This window comes from Gymnoscopelus braueri, assembly GCF_963280865.1.
Source record: "Gymnoscopelus braueri genome assembly, chromosome: 8".
Lineage (NCBI taxonomy): Eukaryota > Metazoa > Chordata > Actinopteri > Myctophiformes > Myctophidae > Gymnoscopelus > Gymnoscopelus braueri.
Genome location: NC_137609.1, coordinates 28,071,219 through 28,083,482, shown reverse-complemented (window position 1 = coordinate 28,083,482; position 12,264 = coordinate 28,071,219).

The following is a 12,264-nucleotide window of genomic DNA, read 5'->3' as shown; positions in this document are numbered from 1 at the left end:
CAACATTGCAGGAATGTCCATAGGCTGCGAGAGAAAATAAATGTTCTTGTCATTTTTGCTCTTGTGGCTTACTGTATGTGAAGAACAGGGGATATGTTGTGTGAAAACACCAATATCTGTTTGGCAAACTTTCCCTCAAACAGCTTAGTACCCAGGCTGTGTGCAGAAGTAGAAAATGGGTTATTGCTTTTTCTGCCGTTCAGAGCAAAGATTTGTCTGTTGTACCTCTCCTCAATATCTGACTTGTAGTTTGTGTGCCTAAGTGTAGGGGGCAGTAGTACAGTGCCATGCTGACATAACCACTGCTGTTATGATGGCACATTGGAAGACATAAAGACTAAATAGGGAGGTGCTGGTAGCAGAGGTTATACTCTACAGCTTCTGTTCGATCATTTTTATTGCTTTTATCAGGGACTGTTATTACCTTTATACTGTAGTTAATGTGTCTGTTGTAATCATATTTAAACAGACTGCATGGTCTGTTTAAATAAAAAAGAACAGTAAAGTCATATGTATATAACATTTTATCATAAAAATTGCATAATATTGTTCCACAGTTTGATTGCATGAGGGACATACAGGTGCATGGGTGTTTGCACACATTTCATTTGACTAATGACATTGTAAAGTGACAATAGGAAGGGGTATGCCAGGAATTCAGAATGGTCTGGGCAGTTTGGTTTATTATCTGTAACCTGAACTGAACAATAAAGCACACTTACTATCTCTGCTACCTACCTGCAGGGAGATTAAGGTATTTCTATTAGTATTAAAAAACAAACAGCTGGACTAGGGCTTTCACCAACTAGTCGACTAGTCGACTAGTATAACCACTAGTCGACTCTGTTGGTACTAGTCGAATAGTTGAAAGAAAAAAAAAAGAAAAAAATATATATATATATATATTAATGCCATAGTAATGGCCCATCTTACTATTATTATCATCCTCCTGACTTTATTTTTTATCAAAAGGGGGTCAAAAGTATGCCCAATAAAAGCCTATTATTGGGCAATGGGGATCCTTGGAGACGCTGCTGTGGTAATGTGCTGCTGTGCCAGAAGCGCTTCCCTTAAAACGCCATAAAAATAAGGGCAGGAGGATAATAATAATAGTAATATAGTAGTAGGATGGCATTAAAACAATGCCCCCCCTAAAAAAAAAAAAATTAAACATTTTTTTTAATGTAAATTTCGACTAGTACTTGGTCAAATGAGTCGACTAGTAAAGATCATTAGTTGTGAATGCCCTAAGCTGGACCTAGACCGTCCCTGAATCCTGGAGACATGTTATATGTACAAGTATATCTGTGGAGCCAGAGGTGGAAGCAACTACAGGTTCCATTACAGATTTTAAAGGAAAATCCCATCCAGCAGTTATATAATGTCCTCCAATAGCAATTGTGTCATTTTTCCAGTTTGACTCTTCCTTAGCCCTGCTATGGAGCTCTAAGGATGACAGTCTGTTAGTTGGTGGGTCACCACTTGTGTTTACCACTTTGATCATCCAAATTGGATGAATTGCTGTGGAGTGTTCTGTGCTCCTTCACGAACACCACTGATTTTGGTGACCTAATAATGGCCTTTCCCCTAGCACCACCATTAGGCAAAAATGTCCACTTTCACACACAAGTGATGCTGGTTGTCCTTTGATGATGATGATGATGAGGCCGCACTTCATTCTTGTAAGCGCACATCTGTACTATGGTGATTATATTTCATTCAATTCAAGAGTACAGGCTGACAACAGTGTCTGGTGTCTGAGCACGGAGTATGCTGATGTAGTACTCTCACATTGTGCCCTGCTTGTCTTTTGTTCAGGTTGCTCACATTTTAAGTCAGTACTGCTTGATGCCTTTGTGAATCTCAATATTTGTCCACTGATTAGGAGTAAAACTGTTACATTACAGTAGTATCCCTTGTGAATTAATTAATTCAGATCTGTCTTTAACAGCCGTTCTTAAAGGCCATTGAACTCATTATATAAGTTCAATAGCCTTTAAGAAGGCATACAATATTATGGAATTGGATTTAAGCCTCCTTATTCTGATTCTTGCTTTAGATATTTTGCTTTAATTGATGGCACTGCAATGTTATTTCAAACATTGTATGTTGGTGAACTTTGCCAAAGATGTACTGCTAGGTATCTGGAGATGATGCTGTCATAACATCAGTAACTCAAAGAGACACGCATGGGTTTGCATCATGAAATGCAGTCCGAGAGTGTGCCTGGTTATCAGTCGATTGGCAGACCCACTTCAGGTCCAATTTCTTCTAACATAATTTTGTATTAAGGAACAGAGACTGGTGCTCACACTCGTTGATTGCTCTCTGTATGTCAAAACATTCTAACCTGATAGCATTGTGCACTGCACTTCAACCTAGATGGAAAATAATCAAGTACGGCCATCTTTGTATGTTTTGTGAAAGCTGCCTCACAACTGAATCCTTCTTTTCAAATAGCTCTTTTTAACAAGCATTTTTTTATTTGTCTTGTTCTTTGACCCTGCCATGGTGCCATAGTGTTTTAATGTGTGCAAAAACATTGAAGTTTAAAAATTAAGATGACTTTAACTGACCTGCCATGCTTTTTATTCCCATTAAGAAAAATGGGTCTTCATGCCATTTGACAATGTCTGCTCTAAGGCACATCCAGAATGATATGTGTGCACCTGAGAAGGTCAGTTGCTACCAGGTGCCCTTTATGAAGGACTTATTTGCAATGTTACAAGTGAAGAAAAAGGCAAGGAAGATTACCACTGAACCTGCTCACACAATTATTATTACCTTCTGGGGGATGGGATCAAAATGAATAATACAAAATTACTCCTAAAAAGCCTCGGTCCAAAGTCCTCGATCTCTAAGTCTGAATACCCTCTCATCTCTCAAGCAACATAAAGAGATTTGACAAATTGTCTCTACAAGTCTGTATGTATTGTAGCTACTGGTGCCAGTATGACTATGATTTCTCACATATATACATACATTAGCCATTTATCAATAACAGTACTTAACAGAACTTGTGAAACGTCATCAGTCGTAGCCCAAATACTGTTCCAATTCTAAATATTCTGAAAATAGTGGTTTAAACTTCAAATCTGTGGTCTATTTATCCTACTTGAAAATGTGCTCTGATGTTTTTTCAGAGATGTTAGTTCCTGCAGTTTTTTCTGAAACATGTACACACCTTATTGGAGTAGCGAGTTGCAGTGGACGTCTTGGTGATCACATGACCTCACAAGTCCATCTCAAATAATAAAGATGCATTCTCTGGTCTTATGAACTTTAGAGAGTGTCCTCCCCATGTTAACTTAACGAGTACTGTACTGTATACTCCAGGCCCCTCCCTCCCGCAAACTTTGGAAATCAATTATAGCCAATCGAAATGGAATATGAAAAATTAATGACGCATGTTTATCACTCTAGACTTCAGTGATTTGTTCAATTTTGGGACAAATTCTGTAGGAGTAGAAGCAAAAAATGGGTGGTGCCTTTACAAGGAGTCCAGATTTTGATTATATGACCTACTACAGCATGGGAAAACAGTCAAAGGCCAAAACGTAAAGCGGCCTGGTACTGTATAGTGGATAGATAGTGGTGGAGTGCCTTCCTTGGCCTACTGGCAGTGTGCATTAAAAGTTGACGCTGATTGGTCCAGCGGTTTCCAAGATTAGCAGCACACAGACAGACAAACACTCAGACAGGTAAAAACATAATCTCTGCCTCCTGGCCTTCCGGCCTGGTGGAGAAATTATCTCAAAGACAGAAATTACACATAAAGCATAATTGAGAGAACTGATGACTTCTGGACTGAAGGAGAAGCACAAACAAACAAAAAACTACCAACTGAAACCCTACAAAAAATCCCAAAAGACTTGGTCCGGACAGAACCATTACACAGAATTTTGTAACTTCATTATTCATTCACTTGTACTTATACTAGACCTTTGCTTTGCCCATTTGGCACTGGCCTACTCGAGAATGATGTAAGTCGTTATGAAATACCCGTTGTACTCGTCTGTCTGTCTTTGTCCCTTTTATGCCCATATATGGAGTACCATGTGAGGCATGCTCAAATATAGAGTCCAGGCCAGTCTATTACATCAGTACTATGATCAGTACTATGATGTCATATTGATAACATCAGGGTACTCCATATATGGGGATTTGCGGATTTATTGATATTTGTTGGAAATCCACTGATCCAACAGACTTCCCACCGCGAATCACTCCTCCAGTGATACGCACGCCGAGTTTGAAGTCGATTGCTCAGGGATCTGAAGATATGCTGGTGACACACTCACTCACAGAGATTTTGTGAATTTATAGGTCATTGCCTGTGGAGCTCATAATGTCGGAACTGAGAAGATATGTGCATTAATGTCGTATTTCTGCCAGGCCAGGAGCGCAGGAATGATCCCTAGCCCCTCCTGGCATAAAGTCAAAGTGTCCTTTAGCAAGGTTCTGTGCCTTGCATGGTTGCATTCACCGTCTGTCTGTGTGTGAATGGGTGAATATAACGCACATTGTAAAGCGCTTCGGTTGCTATAGAAATGCAACCTTACCACTGATGAGTCCCTTTGTCCTCCTCTGTGTCCCTTTTGTTGGCAAGTCTTTTCATTGGGATATTGTCAGGTAAAAAATTTTTTTTTCAATGTCATTCTTTCAAATGAATTTCTATTTACCATAGGCTTCATCACAGGTGATATTGTTAGCCCCTCTAGCTCTAATGGCCCCACAGAGTTCTAATGGCAATGCTGGTCTGTCTGTCCGTCCGTCCACCAAAAAACAACCTATTGCTGTCGAGCAGAAACCTTATTTCCATATTTCATCTTTCTATGTTTTTTTTTCATTAATTAAGCAAGGGATAATCAATGGTGAGACATTATTGAGAAATTAACCCTGACAGGTTTTTCTCAGTGAAGCGGAGAAAACACTCTTAGGAAGTGTTGATCAAATATGAATCAATATTCAGTTGCTGCATTGTCTATTTCTTGCCTCAAATGTTTTCAAAAACATTCCTCAGTGTACCGTTTAGCTGTAAAGGTCATTGTATGTTTGTTTACATTGCTGCCATGTTGAAAAATGACATATGCTGAATTCAGTGATTGACCATCAAGCCATGTAATTATACTTCATTGTATGACAGTGTCAGGCATAAGTATAGTGGAAATAGCTGATCTACAAGCTCGATCTGAAATTTTGAAAACATTTAATGTTCTGAAATATCTCAAACTATTGGCAACATTGGAGTGGAATTTGCAGTGCACGTTCATAGTTCCCAGAACAAATCCTATTGATTTTTGTGACCCCATGGCCTTTCCCCAACACCACCCTTAGGCCAAACCTTCGACTTACACGCATGAAATCTAATCGGAGGATTGCTATAAACTTGCTGAGAGCACTTGCTGTGCATTGCGGATGAACCCTAACCATTAGAGTGACCCCCATACACATCTAGGGCCACCCTCTGGCAAATATCAACTTTGCACTTATACAATAATACTGTACACTATAGCTCATTATCTAATCAGCAGATTGCAAGGTGAATCTGATTTTGATGACCCTATGGCCTTTCCTCCTCCTTCAGTGTACAGTATATGCACACACCTATGCATGTCTCTCCCTTCTACCTTCCCTTGACACTGGTGATGACCTGCAAGGCAAGCAACGGCATTGCACCGCTTTACCTTCAGGGCATGATCCTACACCTTCCTGAACACTTGGATCAGGATGTCTGTCCATCCCTACGACACCCTGGCCGATATATTCCAAGCTCCCCCACCCCCCAAAAACATTTTTTTTTAAATTGCACCAAGCACCTGGATATGCACGACTGCGTGGCCACACACAGCTCCAACATCGTCATCAAGTACGCTGACAACGGTGATAGGCTTGATCGACAGTGATGACGAGACAGCCTACAGAGATGAGGTCAAAACACTCACAGAACACTTGTCAGGAGAATAACCTCCCTCTCGCCAAAACCAAGGCGCTGGATCTCGGGAGGCCGGAGAGAGAGCACGACCCAATTCACATCACTGGCGTTGAGGTGGAACGGGTCCGTGACTTTAAATTCCTGGGAACACATCTCAGAGGATCTGAAATGGTCCCCGCACACGACGCACATGGTGAAAAAGGCTCTACTGCCTTCGGCACCTGAAGAAATTCAGGGTCAGCCCTCAAATCCTCAGGGCGTTCTACAGCAGTACCATCGAGAGTGTCCTGACGAGTGGCTCCACCGCTTGGTATGGGAACTGTACTGTCCTTGACCGCAAAGCCCTGCGGAGAGTGGTGCCGGACAGTTCAGCGCATCGTCGAAGGTGAGCTTTCCTCCCTCCAGGAAATATACGATAAACGATGCGAAGCCAAGGCTGAGAGTATCATCAGGGACAGACATCACCCCAGCCACAGCCTGTTCGAACCACTGCCGCACCCTCGACCTGGCAAGAGATACCAGAGTACAGTATCATGAGCCATAACAAAAGACTGTGGCAGAGTTTTTATCTAGCAGCTCTCTGGCTGCTGAACAAAACCTAAGACTGTCGCCTGTGCTTAACTGATTTGCACTAAACACACTTTTAATGTGTTTAGGACTTCCATGCGGACTTCTAGGCAACATGATACTGACATGCACTGTACTGAATGCACTACATGTGATTTAGGATCTCTTTTATTACAAGATACTGATTTTAACATGCTGCTTACTCTGGCTTTTTGTGCTCATCTAGTTTTCCATTCTTTACTGCTAATTATTTTCTTTTTGCTCCCTGAGCTGCAAACGTGGAAGCCTGCATAAACAAGAGTTTCACCTCACTGTTATGCGTTACCTGTCAATTTGTTGTGACAATAAAGTTGATTGATTGACTTTTCATTCATTATATGACTTATTGTTGCCTATTTGTGATAGATGCAAACTAATACTATGCATATAAGCAGCTAAATAGCATAAGGTATAGCAACATGAGAAAAATGCATCAATGCAGAGCTTATTAAGAAAGCATTGTTATAAATGCTAAATGGACTGCATTTGTATAGCACCGTTCTAGTCTTTCTGACCCTTCAAAGTGCTTTAAAATGCATTTCAAATTCACCCATTCACACGTACACAACAGAGGCAACCATGTAAGGCACCAACCTCATCATGAGCAGTTAAGTATCATTTATAATCGGACATAAGGAGACGTAACGACAAAATGAACCCAGCCAATCCCTAAACACACACACACACACACACACACACACACACAGTGCAGTTAGGAGTCGAAACGCACGTTTTGTAGACAACCACTGTTTTTGTCTAGTTTGTGGACTAGCTTGTGTCTTTTATTGCATTGTTTTGGCTAGATGCTACAATGCTAGCTACATGTTATGGTTTTGTGAGAGAAATAAGCAACCAGGTCTATGAAAACAAGCCCAAAAGAATCGACTAGGTCACATGAAAATAGCAGATCTACAATATATATTTGAGAATCACTGGTTTAAATAATAATTGGCCCAAATGAGCAACTACACTTTAGAAACAAGCCCAAATAAAACCGCAACCACCAATGTTTGTTTACAAGCAACTTTACAGAAACATAAGCCCGAAATTGCTTATAATAAGCGGACATGGCAACACTTTTCCCAACACAGAATAGCTCGCAACTGCCATCTAGTGGATTTATAGGTGTACAACGCCTCAACGTCATAATTCCAACGGATTTAACGTGAGGGACCTTGCATGTGTCCATAAAGAACGCAAGACATCCCTCACCCCCTGACGCACGTTAAAGACCCATCTAGGGACCTTGAACGGCCCTTTAGGGGTTCAGTGCTTTGCTCCAAGACACGCAGCCAGGAGGAGCCCGGGATCGAACCGGGAACAAGACCGCCGCTTCACCTCCTGAGCCGCTGCCCCAGTTATAGTGGGTCGTTTGAGTGGGCATACAGTATATAGGATCATTTAGAATGATTTTGATGCATTGTTGATAAATTAAGGCCCAAGTGTGGATGTGTGGTAGGCCTGTCACTGAGACATCTGCTAAATAAATGGGACAAAGACCACATCTATCATAAACGTAATATGCACAACGGCAACCTTCTTCAGATTGCCAGGGCTGATCACAAAGATAACAGACAATGCAAATGAGCTGTGACGCGTTTGTTTCATGCCGTGGCCACATAGATTACTGTCTGTCCTCCTGCCAGAATGTCTTCCCTCTGCATCCAGTTTGCTGTACTGTATTTTTGCTCTAATGTGCTTCCTTTAGCTGGAGCACTAGTGCGGGTTTAGGGATGGCTAACAGGATTAAGAGGTGAGTGCCACATAACTCCCTCACCCACGACTACCCGCTGGATATCCACGAGAGAAAGAGGCCATTTCTATGGAAATGTGATGTTTACACGCATGGGAGAAGTCTATTATCTTCTATTTTGAGAATGTAAGAAGGGCCGTTGTTTGTGACGTTTCTCCCTTGTATGATTGCTTTCAGTTTTCTCTTAGTCTTTGCTTTTCTATTTTTTTCTTGTGCTCAACCAGAGGAAAAACAAATTGTGTAAATGTCCTTTTGCTTGATTACACCTAAGCCCTTCCAGCTCTCTGTGTCTAGGGAGACATCTCTCTGTTGTCTCCCAGTGCACCTCTTCGGGCAGCTGAAAAAGGCCTTTTTCACCTCTTAAACATTTAAATTGAGTTGGTGGGATTAGGTCCTCTCTCTCCATTCTAGCTTTATCTGTCAGGAGTTCAATGGTATGTTTTCAAACTGTCAAACTTTTTAGAGTAATTTATAGCTTTACATCTTATAATAGAGTTTCAGTGGACCCCCTTTGAATGAAATGTGTGGACTATATGCCAAATTTGGAGGAAAACTGTCCATTTGGTCTACCTTTTAATTTAGCAAAATATGGTGAAATAACATGTGCTCCTGGAGCCTACCTTTAATGTGAAGAATGGGCCTGCTTTGCACTGCAGAGTGTTGTTCAAGGTGCAGTCATTCAGCTCGTAAAGCAGTGCCACATCAAAAATATGTTTGGGCCTGTCAAAAATATGTTTTCAATATGTTTTTGTGGACCCCCAGACATATAATCCCATGGACCCCTGGGGATCCCTTGCAGGGAGTCTCCTGCTAGGGAATAGTGCCAACGAGACCACTTAACTTTCAGCAAGATAACTGAGACTCTTGAGAGAGGACACCTGGTAAAGTCTTAGCTGTTATGAAGAGTCCTTTGACATACCTCAAAAATGTCCCAGAAGAACTGTCTGTTTTAAATGGAATACCAACCAGAGCTTGCAAAAGCCAATACATCCTGCCATGGGAATTCTGTGCAAAAGTGCTGATTTTAGACTTATGTCACTCAAAAACCCAACAAAACAGAGATAAGAACATGTTGGATGATAGTGATAAAAACGGAATATGGGCAAGATGGGCAGTGGAAGTGTGCATAGTGCATTATATCAGTAGCACTGCTAGAATAATGTTTAACTGCAGGTTCTGATAACAGGATAGATATTATCACCATAATTGCTGTCGTTCCTATTCAGCACCTTAAAGGAACACTTAATGTTTTTCCAAGCTTATCTCCATATATCAGTCCCAGCCTGGTCGCCAGAGAAAACATTGTTTGAGACTGAAAGTTTTTTTAATCCCAAACACATCACATTAACGTTTGTAGATGCGGACCATGTCAACTCAATCCTTTTTGTTTAAAGTACATTATAACTGACAATGTATTATTTACTATTCTGTGTATGCAACTTGAACGTCGCTGAGTCGGCAGCAGCTTGAGTCCTGTGAGATGCCCCCGAGCGAGGCTCTAGCTGAGCGAGTGCCGCACTGGTCAGCACGGCCACTCAAAATGTTGAGATGCATTGTACAGTATCAGTGGTTTGCAGAAACGTACAACTGTAACGTTTCTTCTCTGGCGATTGGGGTGCAGCCTTTTACTTCCTGTTACGCTGGCGCGCTAAAAAGGAAGCCATGGGTATTGCATCAATAAAATAAATAAATAGAAGAATATTGTAGACTGTCTTCAACAATATTCAGAATTTCGCTTTAAAAGCATGAGCGTATCAAATTAAATCTTTCATTGTTATAAACCTAGTTGTTTCACACATCCTCTGGACAGATGTTCTGAAGTTATGAGAACGGGGTTTGTACCAACCTCAGATAACTACCACTTGGGCTGTGTGGTCAGGACACACGTCCACTCTCACTAAGGCTGAGTGTGGCTGGTTCTGAACACGCTCTCATCCACGCCATCTGTTCCCTGTGACATGCCTGGCCTGGGCAAACACAGTTATGAGTAGGTAATGGTGCGGACAAAAACCTGTGACCTTGACGCTGCTTCCACTGTGCGATCAACAGCGAGGGGAGGTAGATTGATGAGAGTCAGTACCCCATTCGATTTGGGTTTGTGAGAGGAAGGCAGACTTCCAATGTTGCCTGGCAACATGTCTGTTTCTTTGTGGGATGCAATGCTGGAGTCTGCTTCATCTGCCACTCTACATCTTGGATGAACTTTGAAGATAAAATCAATTCAAGTCATTGAGTACACATATCCAACAGTTAACCTTTCTCTGTTTACCAAAACACATCAATTGCTTTCAGACATGTTCTGCCCTTGTATAACTACTAACTAACCAGTCTCCAACTAAATACTGTACTATGTTTCACCTCAGCTTCAGTTGTACCCAAAAACAGTGTTTTATATCCTGTGACCATACTGTAAGTGAGGTGTCATCACTACAGCTTTAATGTTTAGAGAGTTAAGTGTCGCCCCATTAACTCTCACTTGGAGGGGCGGGAGGTGTACCTAACGGTCTGTGTCCATTTACAGCAGCTCCATTAGGCAGAGAGAAACTTGTCTCTAACAATTGACTAGTACAAACATGTACTTTGTCTTTTAAAAGTAAAGGGGCAGACTGAACAACCTGATATAGCCTACATTTGATCATGCACCAACAATTTTGGTAGATGCATCTCTGCATTCGTGTGTGTGCGACTGTGCGTGTGCGTGTGTGTGTGTGTGTGCGTGTGTGTGTGTGCGCGCGTCCACAACTCGCATTCTACTAGGCCAACCAGCGTCATATTCATTTTGCACAAGGCCATTTTTGTGGGGTAAAAATTGCAGAGCAGTCAGAACTAGCCAATCAGGTGATCCATACTAGCCAAGGGATCCATACGAGCCAAATAGATTGCCCCTGCTACTCTGGCTTATGGGATGTACAGTACTAGCCAATCATAGACATACAAACACACAGAGGCACAAGTCCACATTAGATGAACACAAAATACATTCATCAACTTCACAAGAAAAAACTCAAAAGTCTTAATGTCCGCACACAGTCACTTCAACTCAGTCCCAGCTGTTTTATGTAAATCTCTAGCTTGTTTGAGACAGTTCAGAGTTCCGATGTTCACCAACACCAGCACCAAAATGCATTTAGCCTAATATAGTGCTGTCTTTGAGTGGGACATCCCTAAATGTGTGGGATAAGAGAGACCAATCTGTCAGACAGACAGACAGACCGACAGACAGACACTCTGCCACTTTTCAGATATAGCTCCATACATCTTCTCCTACATGCCATTACTTTTCAGTTTCATGTACAATTGACTGTCAACTTGAATAGCTGTAATGTCAATGACATACAGAGCTTAGGCTACCTCCTCTCGCGAATGACTCGCAAAAAAGCGAAGTGTGGGCTGGCGAAAACCTGATCACTTACATTTCAAATCACAACCTTTGATTGACTGTTGATGTAAACATAATTGACACATCGCATTAACAATCACACGTTGCGCATTACAGACCAATTTGAATTACAGCAATCTGACAGAAAGCTGGAGAGCGGTAGACAATGAATTTGTATGAGAGAGAGAGGGTGGAAGAAAGTAGGGACAATGTACAATTGGTAATCACTTGCTGTGCTGCTGTTTTATGGCTCTAGGTAGTAATATCACTGAATACATTTTGTGTTTTACTGCACCATTATTATTAGGGCATACCTCCTGGTGGAGATTTGCACTCTACTGTGTGCACTTTTCTAGTTAGAATCTATGACACATGGTTGAGAAATTCTATCCCATACTGTAGGGGCAGTTTGGCTATTCAGCTGCGAGGCATAAAGAAGAAATATACTGTGTGTGTGTGTGTGTGTGTGTGTGTGTGTGTGTGTGTGTGTGTGTGTGTGTGTGTGTGTGTGTGTGTGTGTGTGTGTGTGTTATATATATAACATTTCAAATGGGTGAAATCACACGACAACACAGCACCTTACACTTGACC